Here is a 12,375-nt window from a genome sequence, read left to right as displayed (position 1 = left end):
GGCACGAGGTCGGTTCGGGTGGATGGGTGACTCTCGCCACCTGGGTTTTCGTCGCCATCCATTCAACCTTCCTTTCCTCCGCTTTAACTCTCACTCACTCTTTCCAAACACTCAACTGCAGGCGGCTTCCTCCACTGAATCACGTGTTGTAAAGACGCTTTACCATAGGTTGAGGGAGGAGGCAGCGGCAGTGCTGCGTTTGGGGGCGCTTCAAAAAATCCGGAAGGAAATAGGAGCATTTGTGATGCAGCTCGAGATAAAAAATGCTTCAGAATCGCTGTGTGTAGAAATGAGATCACGTGTATGTAGGGTTGTCACGATACCAGAATTTCAGTAGTCGATACCAATACCTGTGAATTTCCACGATTCTCGATACTAATTCGATACCACAATTTAAAAAAAAAACAACAGGACCCATGTACTTTTAAATTAATTAATTTATTGAAAACTGCTTCAAACTGTCAAGTATTTAACACCACTGTGCTTTAAGATCTTTTTGCACAGAATTTAAATTGCAGTACAGGGTTCGACAATAACGGTTGCCCGATTGCCCGGGGCAAGTAAAAATAACCGGCGGGCAGGTAGAACCTGTTCAGACTTGCCCGGTCGGGCAAGCACAAACTCCGACAAATTCGTATCATCTGTCTGCTGCTGTGGCGGCGGCAGTTGCAGTGTGCTGGTTTTTTTTTTTTGTTTTTTTTTTGTGTGCTTCGATTGGCTAATGGTACAGACACACCAACTCCGGCAGCGACGCAACGGACCGGCGAGTGGGCAGTTCTGTGTTCAAGTTGGATCAATTGGATAGACGTCCTGCGAAGTGGGCGGGACTTGAGTTTTGCTCTGCCGTTTCCAACATGGCGGCCGGGCCACAAACGATCTCATTTTACAGTTAAACTACACGCTAAAGCATGTTTCTGAAAACATTTGAGGCGGGAAATGTGTAGTGCAGTAACAGAATCTGGATTCATATTTGATCAACACTGCCTAGTTTGATAGTTTGAACGAAGTTTCTGGAGCCGGCGGCACTGCGTTGGACGGACGGCATTTGCATAAAGTTCAATCCATCGAACTTTATGCAAATTCACGTACGGCGACAGGGCCGCCAATTCGACGTGCCGTATCCATCATGCGGAGCTCCTGCTCTACATAGACAATGGGTGCAGTCGAATAGTCAAAAAATAAGGTCCTAACTCCTATTCCTATCTCCTATTCCTTGACCTCTGGGGAAAACGTCACGGGGTTAAGGAAAGACGATAGGAGAACTCAAAAGGACTTAGGAATAGTCGACCGCGGTGCTCAGAGAATCCGACCGGACTTTCACTAAGCTACGTCATTATAACGCGGCCGCTGATGATTGACAGCTGATGATCGGCACCGGCGATTGACGTGCGTCTGCGCTGGAGAAACTACAATAATGGACTACAAAAAGCGCATCGTCCACTTCTCCACATGTTGGTTTTATAAACAGCTGGTTAGGGATGCACGATAATTATCGGACCGATAATTATCGGCCCGATAATAGGAATTATGACGTCAACCCGATAAATCCGATACAATTATTAATACCTCCGATAATCCGAAGATAGGATGTTTGTGTTAAAACAGCGGGTGGATTGGGATGAGGGACGTTAGTTTTTTTCTAGGCGCCTCCCGTTTAGCATGTGATGTGGTTACTGTGGTATCACAGGTTTCGGAGGAGGGAGTTAATCCACAAATCGAGCGCTCCCTTCTCATGCCTGGCTGTGACGTAGAGGCTGCGAGCGAGTGGAGGAGGAAGACTAGTAAACAAACACGCATGGCGTCTGTACTGTGGGACTACTTCAAAGTTTCTGAGGAAACTGAATCGTTTGCCATTTGTAACAAATGCAATGCAGAAGTTCCAAGAGGAGGGAAAAAGGCATCGAGCTTTAATACATCCAACCTTAAAAGTCACCTCGCACATCACCATCGCTACGACGGTGTGTTAAAAGCGTATGAAGACGCCGGCGCCGCTAAAGAAGCAGCGAGCCCGTAGTTTAGCGTTTTGATGCACGGGTGAAGTAGCGGTCCTTGTACCTCGGGTCCAATATAGTTGAGAGATAATACAGTGGCTTTTCCTCGATGTCACCAAAACGCGTTTCCACTGCTTTTAACGGGGTTTCCTTTGATGTTTTCACTCCGTGGTCTGTTGGTAACGTTTGTTTTAGCAGTCGCGTCAGCGCTTGAATGGAGGGGATCACATCCGCAGTAGTGGCTGTTGCTTTGCTGATATTTCTGCCTATTACCGTAGTTTACATTTCTGTGTGGATCAGGACCAACAGTTTAATGTAGCAGCACTTGTGTGTGCATATCCCATGCTGCTCAGGGAAAGTTGTCATTGACTGACTGACTCACTTACATATTTATTTGAAAAAAATAAATATTGTCATTTTATTGAAGAGTCAAAACTGTTCTTGGCTTTCTTTTGTTCATAGTAATAATTATCATGTCACTGTGATACATCTGGTTAGGTGTTTGGTAAAAGGCAAAGCTATGCTAAATCTACCTAAGCTTAGTCATTAGTGTTTTTGACCTGAATTTGATCTGAATATACATTCAAAAACGAATAACAATATTATCGGTTATCGGTATCGGTATCGGTCCCGAGGAGCAGAAAGTTATCGATATCGGTATCGGCTTCAAAAAATCAATATCGTGCATCCCTACAGCTGGTTCACTGACCGGCTTCAGGTCCAGCAGCTCCTCCTTTCTGTTTGACTGTTGTTTTATTTACTTTTCATTTGTGGTTTTAGTTTCGTTTTTGTCAAACATTTGTAACATGATTGAAATAAAAAAAACAAAAAACATTCAATTATTATCACTGTCCACACATTTATTATCACTATTCCAATTACTATATGTCTGCATGAAAGTCATTGTTAAATATGTAAATGCACATATCGTTTGTTTTCATGAACGGCCGAGGTGTGCGGCACTTTAAATGTTGCTCTCGCAAAGAATTGTGGGTCGGCGTAATCTCCTTTCCTATCGCATAGGAAGGTCCGTTGCATCCTATGCTAAAGGAGCTCTGAAAGGAAGCATTGGAGCTCCTTTCCTATGCATTTAGAGAATTCGAACAGCTCTTATCATGGCGGCCACTTGTTTACTTCCGGGTCACTTCTTCAGTTAGGAACCTTCCTAAGCAAAAAAGACTATTCGACTGCACCCAATGAATGGGATCCGTTGACTTGACGTCTGCTGCCGGAGTTGGTGTGTCTGTACGAGCCTCTGTGCTGACGTGCTGACGTACCGACGCAGACGTACGGTGACGTTGTTTCACTTCCGCGGGAACGACAGCTATCGCAAACAAAATTTAGACAGCCATAGCAAGTCACTTCCTCACCTGGCCTGCGTACAGGCTAAAAAAACACCGAAATGTCCCCGGACCGATGGACCATTGTGTCCAAAGACTCTACCTGGAGAGCCACAACCAGATAAAAAAATGTCTAACGACAGCTTATCATGTCGCCAAAACGGAGCAGCCGTTCACGCAGTATGCATCTCTTCTAAATCTCCAGACGACAAATGGAGTGGACGTCGGGTCAAGATACAATGTCACAACATTTCTTTCATTGGTTGGAAGAGAGCAGGGAGAAGTTTCATATGAAATGTAATGACAAATGAAAAATAAAAACAGCTTTCTGACAGAAGAAGTGTTGTGTAGTGTCGTCTACAGTCAACAGATAATGGATTTTAGTAAGATATAAGTCTTGAAGAAAATTTGCACAACACCGCGGCGCCACAAAAAGAATCTCTTAGGCAGGGCAAGTAAGAATTTAGGCAGGGCAAGTAGATTTGAAAAGTACTTGCCCGACGGGCAAGTAGGAAAAAACCTTAACGTCGGACCCTGCAGTACCAGCTGCCAACAGACCTATAGCCATCCAGTATAAAAACAAACATTACTGTGCTTATAAATATGGTCATAAATAACAACAATAGTCAACTATTTTACATTAAAAAAAGAACAGCAGTGGTCTATAGCCGAGGTGTTTGGCCAGGTTTGACGTGCTTCCTCCTTTAGTCTGAAAACTTCTGAGGCACTTTTTGCATGTCGGCTTGTTTGAATCAAGAAATGCTCCGGATTCATCCGCCTCGAATGCAAAATATTTCCACACGCGACTCTTCGCAGCTGTCTTGTCGACGAGCCGACGTGTTGTGCTTTCGCTCCCACCTGCTGAAGCCATTTTTTTCGAAGACGGCAAGTTTTCTTCTTCAGCGCCGCTTACTGCTCTGTGCTGCTCACACGCGTATACTGCCCCCGTCAGTTCCGCCAAGAATCGACACGGCTCGCCGAGTGAAAAGTTGTATATTCGGTTCTGACGATACCAGAAAAAAGCAAGTATCGAATTATTTTTTTCGTGTCGGCATCGAATTGGTACCGAAGTATCGGTTCTTGTGACAACCCTACGTGTATGTGTGAATCGATATTGTATATATATACACATATATATGTGTATATATATATATATATATATATAGTAAAAAAAACACAAAAGTGTGACAAAAACAAACCCAAATACAAGTTCAAAATGTGAATGAATGACATCATTCCACCCCCCCTTTTCAGTCATGTCCATTCTGATGACATCAGTGTGATGTCACGGTGTGATGTGCATTATTGAAATGTTTTCCTTCATAGTCCATTCTGATGACATCACAGAGTGACATCACAGAGTGACATTAAAGGATTGAGGCAGTGGCTTGGATTCCAGAATCTGAACTCAAGGGATCAAAGGCAGTGGCTTTGATCCAAGAGTCTACAGAGTGTATAAATAGCAGGCGAGCACATCATTCAGTGTGGTGTTCTTGAGATACGATCTAGTACAGATACAATCTATTACAGATACAATCTATTACAGATACGGTTTCATACAGGACCATTTACTACTGTAGGATTTCAATCGACAGCGATGCAGTCTATGTCAGAATCCAGTGTGCCCCAATCTGCTACAGCCTGTGCCATGGACGGAAGAACCCAGCAAGCAGACCAGCAAAGATCTGCTGGCGGTCCAGGGGGCCGTCCAGCACGTCAGTATGGTCACAAACCTTCCGTCACTACAGCGATGCAGAAAATCCACTGCAACGACGGAGAGGTTCAGGGACTGAAGCAGTTCGAGGATGAATACTGGACAGAAAGGACAAACTTCTGTCACATGATTCACAAGCGCAAAGTGCGTGTGAACCATTTGGAGAGTCTTATGGAGATCCGAGAGAAGCAGTTCGGAGCTGAAATCAAGAAAAGCTACGAAACTGCACAAAAGCAGGAGTCTGAGATCTACCAGCTGAAGAGAAAGCTTCAGGTGCAGGAGGAGAAGACCGAAGTTGCAAACCTCCTCAGTCAACAGAGATTTGACGAGATGGTTGCAAGGTACGAGGCAGAAATAAAAGAGCTCTCGCACCAACGCAACACTGAAGACCAGGAGAAGGTGACCCTTTTGGAAGAGCGGGTCCGCCAGGGGGACACCCAAAACCTGCAACTCAGGAAAGATAAGGAGGTTCTCTCTCAGCAGCTAGCAGAGACCACAAATCAGCTGCTGAGCAGAGAGACGGAACTCCTGGAGAGCAGCCAAGCGTTGCAGACACGATGCGACGCTCTAGAAGCTGAGCTTCAGAAAGAGCTGGCTGCGAAAGAACGTAGCCAGGAGACTAACGTCCAACTGATGGAAGAGAGAAAGGAACTAGTAGCCAAGTTCCAAAAGGACCTAGCCATGTCACAGCAGTGCTTGGAGACAAGCATCATTCTGCTGGAGACAAAGGTCAACCAGCTTGAGGCTGAAAAGAAGGAAATGGACGACCAGCTAACAAAGGTTCTGGCAGAGAAACAAAGCCATGTCACCCAAGTGGAAGATTTGCAGACAGCCCAAAAGGTTCTGGATGCAAAGTTCAAAAGGGAGCTGGCCAAGAACGACAACTTGGCGACAAAGCTACGAGAGGTGGAGGACAACAACAAAGATCTGGCTGAGAAGCAAAAGAGCTTGGAGAAAGACCTCCAACAGGAGTGTGCTCTCGTCAAATCGATGGAGGAAGACCTGGCAAATGAAGCATATCGCTCTCAGGCCAAAGTCATAGAGGTCCAGGACGACAACAAGGACCTGGAGAAGCTCTGCCTGAAACTGAAGAAGAGGAGAGCAGTCTTCTCTCTCTTCACAAAGAAGATCCAGGACCCGCAGGCAGAGCTGCAAAGGATGAAGGACAAGATGCACGAGAAGGAGATGAAGAAGAAAGCCAAGCGGGAGAAGGAGGAGAAAAAGCGGGAGGAGAAGCAGAAGAAGAGGGGTATGTTCAGCCACCAGGAAAACCGGTGTGGCAGCGACAGCAAGGTGGAGGAGGCTGCCGGTTGTTCAGCGGAGGCTGGACAACAGTAACTCCCCCCTTCCCCTCTCCAGGCTTCCCACCTTCCCCTCTCCACCCTTCGCCCCTTCGACTCTCCATCCTTCCTCCCTCCCTCCTACTCTACCTCCGTCACCTCCATCTACCTCACCACTCCTTCCACCCACTCCTCCTCCCCCCTCCCCCTCATTCAGCAGCACGGTTGCTCAGTGTTCAGCACTGCAGCCTCACAGAGACGCCGCCACCCGTCCCTCTGTGTGGAGTTTGCATATACTCTCTGTGTCTGCCTGGGTCTCCTGGTTACCAGGTTTCCCACTAAATCACAAAAATATGCACTTTAGGGTTTTCTCCTGGCGCTCAGGTTTTCCCACATTGTATACATATATAAAAATATGTGTATGTATTAAAAAAAAACACAATTCCATTCCATCCAACAAAAGTGTGTGTGTGTGTGTGTGAGTGTGTGTGTGTGTGTGTGTGTGTGTGTGTGTGTGTGTGTGTGTGTGTGTGTGTGTGTGTGTGTGTGTGTGTGTGTGTGTGTGTGTGTGTGTGTGTGTGTGTGTGTGTGAGAGAGAGTGAGAGAGAGAGTGAGTGAGTGAGTGAGTGAGAGAGAGTGTGTGAGTGTGTGTGTGTGTGTGTGTGTGTCTGACACACAGGGTGCGTGTGAAGCGTCAGTGCAGTAGTACTGTGGTAGTAGTGCTTGTAGGTAGTGCATGTTGCATGTCGCTTCTACTTGCTTCTTTCTGCTTTCAGCTACGGCCACCGGCTAGCCTCCTTTGGGGGTGAAAAGAGGAGCAGAGTTTGTCTCCTCCTGCCGGTACATAGCCTCTCCACCACCAAGACTCCTACAGTGCCTCCTCGCGGCCACACACGGTTAACTGGGTACCTCACAGTCCCAGGCTAAACTGTAGGAGATCGACTGTAGATTGTATTTATTTTTGACGCATTTATTTCAATTTAAAACTTTGTGTATGAATTTTTTTAAATGTTATATAAATTATTATTTACAAACCTTGAAAACAAATTGGGTACAAAATGTGAATTATGGGCGCGCAGTTGGCGGAGTGGTTAGAGCGCATGCCATGTACGAACGTACATACGCAGCCGATCCCGGTTCGAATCCCGGCCGGAGGTCCTTTGCTGCATGTCACATCCCCTCTCTCTCTCCTCATGTTTCCGATCTATCCACTGCTACTAAAAGGCGTCTATGCCTCAAAAAAAAAAAAAAATGTGAAGTATGTCTTCTTAACGAAGGTAACAATTGTCATGTCCGTGATTAAAACGCCCTATCAGAATGTTCAGGGGTATTATGGGTAGGGCGGAGGAAGTGGTATTCTATTAAATTTGCGTTCGGTAAACAACAGACATGTCTGTGTGTGGTCCATATTATTTGGATCAGGGCTGTTACAGTTTAATGGCCATTAAACCAGAAACTTTTCATATATTTATAATAAAACATCATCATGTTTCATGTTCACCATCTACCTCACCACTCCTTCCATCCACTCCACCCTCCCCCTCATTCAGCAGCACGGTTGCTCAGTGTTCAGCACTGTATATACACTATATACTGTATGTATGTGTATATATATATATATATATATACACACAGTATATATATACACATATACTTTATATATATATATACATATACTTTATATAGTATATAATTTTTTTGCTTAGAATTGAGATCACGATTCTCTTGCATGATTTTTTTTCCACAAAATGTTTATTGCACTGATGAACTTTAACAAAACAAAAGAATGTGTTGCTTTGGCAGAGGCATAGTAGTAGTTCTATCATTGGAAGATAAGTAATTTTTACAAAAGTAAAAAAAAAAAAATTAGACATGCGGCTGATAGTGAATCAGGCGCTATAAAATGAACCGTCAGGCTCAAATACGGCTCCATGGTCCGACTGGACCATAAATAAGATGTAGCGGGAAAATGATCGATTTCCCACAATTCTGCCTCGACCACTGCCCGCTGCTTATTGTACATGTTCGGGAGCGCAATGTTTGAAAAGTAGTTCCGGGAGGGCATCAAGTACCGTTTGTTGTGAGTGTTTATCATCTTCTGAAATCCCTCATGTTGTACAGTGTTTATCAGGGCCACCTCCACACCACCGAATGCGAACCTTTTTTGGGCACAAGGTCAGTTCGGGTGGATGGGTGACTCTCGCCACTACCGCCTGGGTTTTCGTCGCCATCCATTCAACCTTCCTTTCCTCCACTTTAACTCTCACTCACTCTTTCCAAACACTCAACTGCAGGCGGCTTCCTCCACTGAATCACGTGTTGTAAAGACGCTTTACCATAGGTTGAGGGAGGAGGCAGCGGCAGTGCTGCGTTTGGGGGCGCTTCAAAAAATCCGGAAGGAAATAGGAGCATTTGTGATGCAGCTCGAGATATAAAATGCTTCAGAATCGCTGTGTGTAGAAATGAGATCACGTGTATGTGTGAATCAAGATCACGATTTTTTTTAACGATTTTTTGTGCAACCCTAATGTGAATAGATAATAACCATGGTCTATTATACACCAATATGGTGTATTAGTGTGTGATAAATCATATCTTTGAAATACTACTACTGCACATCACGTAAGGACCCTTTATTTGACTTGTGCTCAAACAATGTTTTTTGTATTACATAAATGGATACATGTAAATATGAATGAAGTAATTTGTTCTGATTTTAGATCTTATTATATCAGCAAATCCTCATGTCTGTCAATACTGTATTTCTGAATGCCATGTGTATGCATTTCACAGCATCTCACTTCCCGACTCCACAAGCCACTCTGCAAGTCACTTGGCTTTGTTCAAGGACATCACCGCGGAGCCTGGCTCACCCAAGGGCCCAGCTAATGAGCCAACGCAGGGAAATTGATTTAGTCTCCACCTTCCTATCTCCACGCCTGTGCGGTCCAAAGATAAAACAGGGTGAGTCCCCTGGGTCATGGCTCAGTAAAGCCCTCCAAAGTAATTTCCTTTTCTCTGACGGAAGAGCCAGATTAATTATAGACCAATAAAACTAGGATCAGGTCTAATTAGTGAGCATATTGAGTAGATGCAATCCTGCACCGTTTGCTGGTACCTTAATGGTTGTAAAGATGCACCTGTATTACCCAAAGTAATTCCATGCACTTTTCCTCAGGCTGCTGTTATTTATGTCTGTTGTATGACGTACAAAACCATTCAACATGCCAGTTTGCCTGAAGTAATACACTACAGGATCTAATTTGGTAGTGTAGTAAAGCCATGATGCCAATCTTCATTTAAAGTTTTCTAAATCAGTGAAGTCTTGATTATCCCTAACAGGAATATCTGCATGGCAACCATTCAATTACTATCATAAAAGTGACTTTAATCTCCACTCAATCCCATTTTCTGAAAGGATGTTCTGTTTTTAGCGCCATTGGTTAGATTCCACATCACTCAATGTGTAGCAGATCACTGTCCACATGGTGGCACAATAGCATTATTCTTACTTGTTAAGAAATACTGAGCAATCATGTGTGTGTACAGTAGAAAGTTTAAATCTCGCAGTTTCTTCAGATAAATGAAGAGGTTTAAGTTATTTAGTTATTTTAGTTACCCTTCAGGTTACAAATCCCTGCCGTCTCTATCCCCGCAACACTGGAGCACCACGGCCGTGGCACACAGACTCACACACACACAGACTCCATGTTTCATGCAGCACGGCTACTGTAAGTAGAGTATGGGGAAATGAGCATGAAAGCTATTTAACTGCACTCACAGGGAACAGACATGTCGGGGACTATAAGTAGACAGACGTTGTTGATTTGGGTTATTATTGGGAATCAAGGACAGGTTATGAAAGGATGTGAATCGATTTAGCTGTCCGAGATTGCAACTTCAGCCTGGTTTTTCAGCAGCAGAAAATATGTTCACATTTAATGAGCCCATAATTCCAGTAGAGCCCGAAGAGAATGTCAGTCCAATGCACTGTCAACTCATAATAAATCACATTCCTTTGAATCAACCAACGCACCCCAAAAGCATATAAAATATTGATGAACGACCTGCCTTGTTCTCCTTTCTTGTTTACAGCTTTCTGGCTGATCATACTGGGAAAGCAAAATTCAAAATAATTCTGTGGTTAGCAACTAGTTCAGAATCGGTTTGCACATACACTGCTGGACATTACTATATTAATAAATTATAACACCTACATACAGACACCACATGACACACTCGTACGAAAGAACAACATGTGTGTACAGCATACTTTCTTCTTTTTTTTCCACCTGTCATGATTTTGAGTAACTGCTTTCCTGTCACGCACCGTTGTATTCGATATTCTCTTCCTGGACTTTTGAAAACTACACTCATTCGCATTCTGGTGAAGATTAAGATGTCAACATAGATAACACTCTCATCCATCCTATAAATATAAGGCAATCCTCAACAGCTGCTAGCTTAGCTTAGCACAAAGACTGGAAATGGTTGCCAAGTTCTGCCTAAAGTTAACAAAATCCTCCTTTAGAAGCACCTCTAAAAAGCCCTCATTAGCATGTTATATATAATTTGTTAATTACATTTTACGGATGTTTATATGCCTGAATATTTCTTTGTGAAAACTAAGTTAAGCTATCTGGGTGCCGACTGCTTTCTCATGTTTAACAGACAGGTATGAGAGTGGCATTGATCTTCTCATCTGCGTCTCAGAGAGAAAGCTAATGCATACATACAGTTTATCTCTCCTCTGTGCATCTTGCTCTCTCCCACTCTTCTCATTAACAATGCCCTTGGACACCTACAGTATTATTTAGCTCATGTACTTAAACATTGTAATGGCTGCTCTGTAATCGAACACCGTTCATCCACCCCGAGAGGAATTAGCTTGTTCTGTCCCCGATTAACATAAATACCAGTTTGTGTCACACAATGTGGTGCAGCACCTCCACACAGCAGCCTCATCCAGATCAAGCACATCCATTTTATCCTCAGTGCATATAGACTCATTTTACTAATCCTTCTTAAGTATATGATACCCCCCCCCCCACCCCCCCTCATCCCCCCCCTGGTGACAGAGAGAAGAAGAGGGTGGAATAAACTCTATAATTCTGGCTCTGTGCCATGGCTTACAGTATCTCCCCCACCTCTCCCTGTTAATTATCCTCTTACTATTGCTTCCCTCTTTCATTGCTCTGAAGAGGAAGAGGTTATGTTGAGCATTATCTGCAAGTGCTGGAGACTTTCAATTGTGTTGTTGAAGTGCTGGTACTAAAAACAGACAGGAGTCATATTCCTCAGTCAGTTCTATTGAATCAATGAGGGTAAATATCGGCTCATTTATAAAAAACAGAGCAAGACATTTATTTTTGTACTGCGTCTTTAAAATGTTAAACTACAACCAGAAGCTCATAGAAATGTCTCTATTGGACGATCCCCCTCCAAAAGTGTATGACACACGAGGCATTGTTGGGCACAGCTGGAACGGTTCTTGTTGCCTTGTTGTGTTTTGAATGTGTTGTGTGGAGTTCTGTATTACACCATTGACCAGTATATATTCCCATTTTAGCTACATTCTGTATGGTCTCCCCTCACAACCGGGTAAATGTGCCGGGTCCTGTAAGCTGTTCAGCTTTCTTCAGCAGATAGTCACTAATCTTGTCAATCTGCTCTCTGGTGCTGGGTGAATAGCATACAGTCGGTTTATCAGATTTATTTATTTTTGTTGGAAACGCATGATGACGAGGAATGGGCTCTGACACCCGTTTTTTTATCGGTATGTATTTTCCCTTTCTGTGTAATTTATTATCCTGCTGCAGCATTTCCCCTGCTCCCTGTCGGGCAGCATTAATGACTGGTGTATGTGTTCTTCATTCTTTATAAACTTCACAAAGGCATATTAAAGTAATATTATTTCATTTTAGATTTGTTTCCAGTGAAATATTAATGAGTTTATATAGTGTCTTTGCTGTTACATTTTTAAAGGGTATGTCAGGGTGAATGATTTTAAATCCAACTAAATTGTTTTAAACTCTCGGGTCCCACAGGGC

This window comes from Eutrigla gurnardus (genome assembly GCF_963514095.1).
Source record: "Eutrigla gurnardus genome assembly, chromosome: 10".
Lineage (NCBI taxonomy): Eukaryota > Metazoa > Chordata > Actinopteri > Perciformes > Triglidae > Eutrigla > Eutrigla gurnardus.
Note: the sequence above shows the minus strand (reverse complement) of the source record.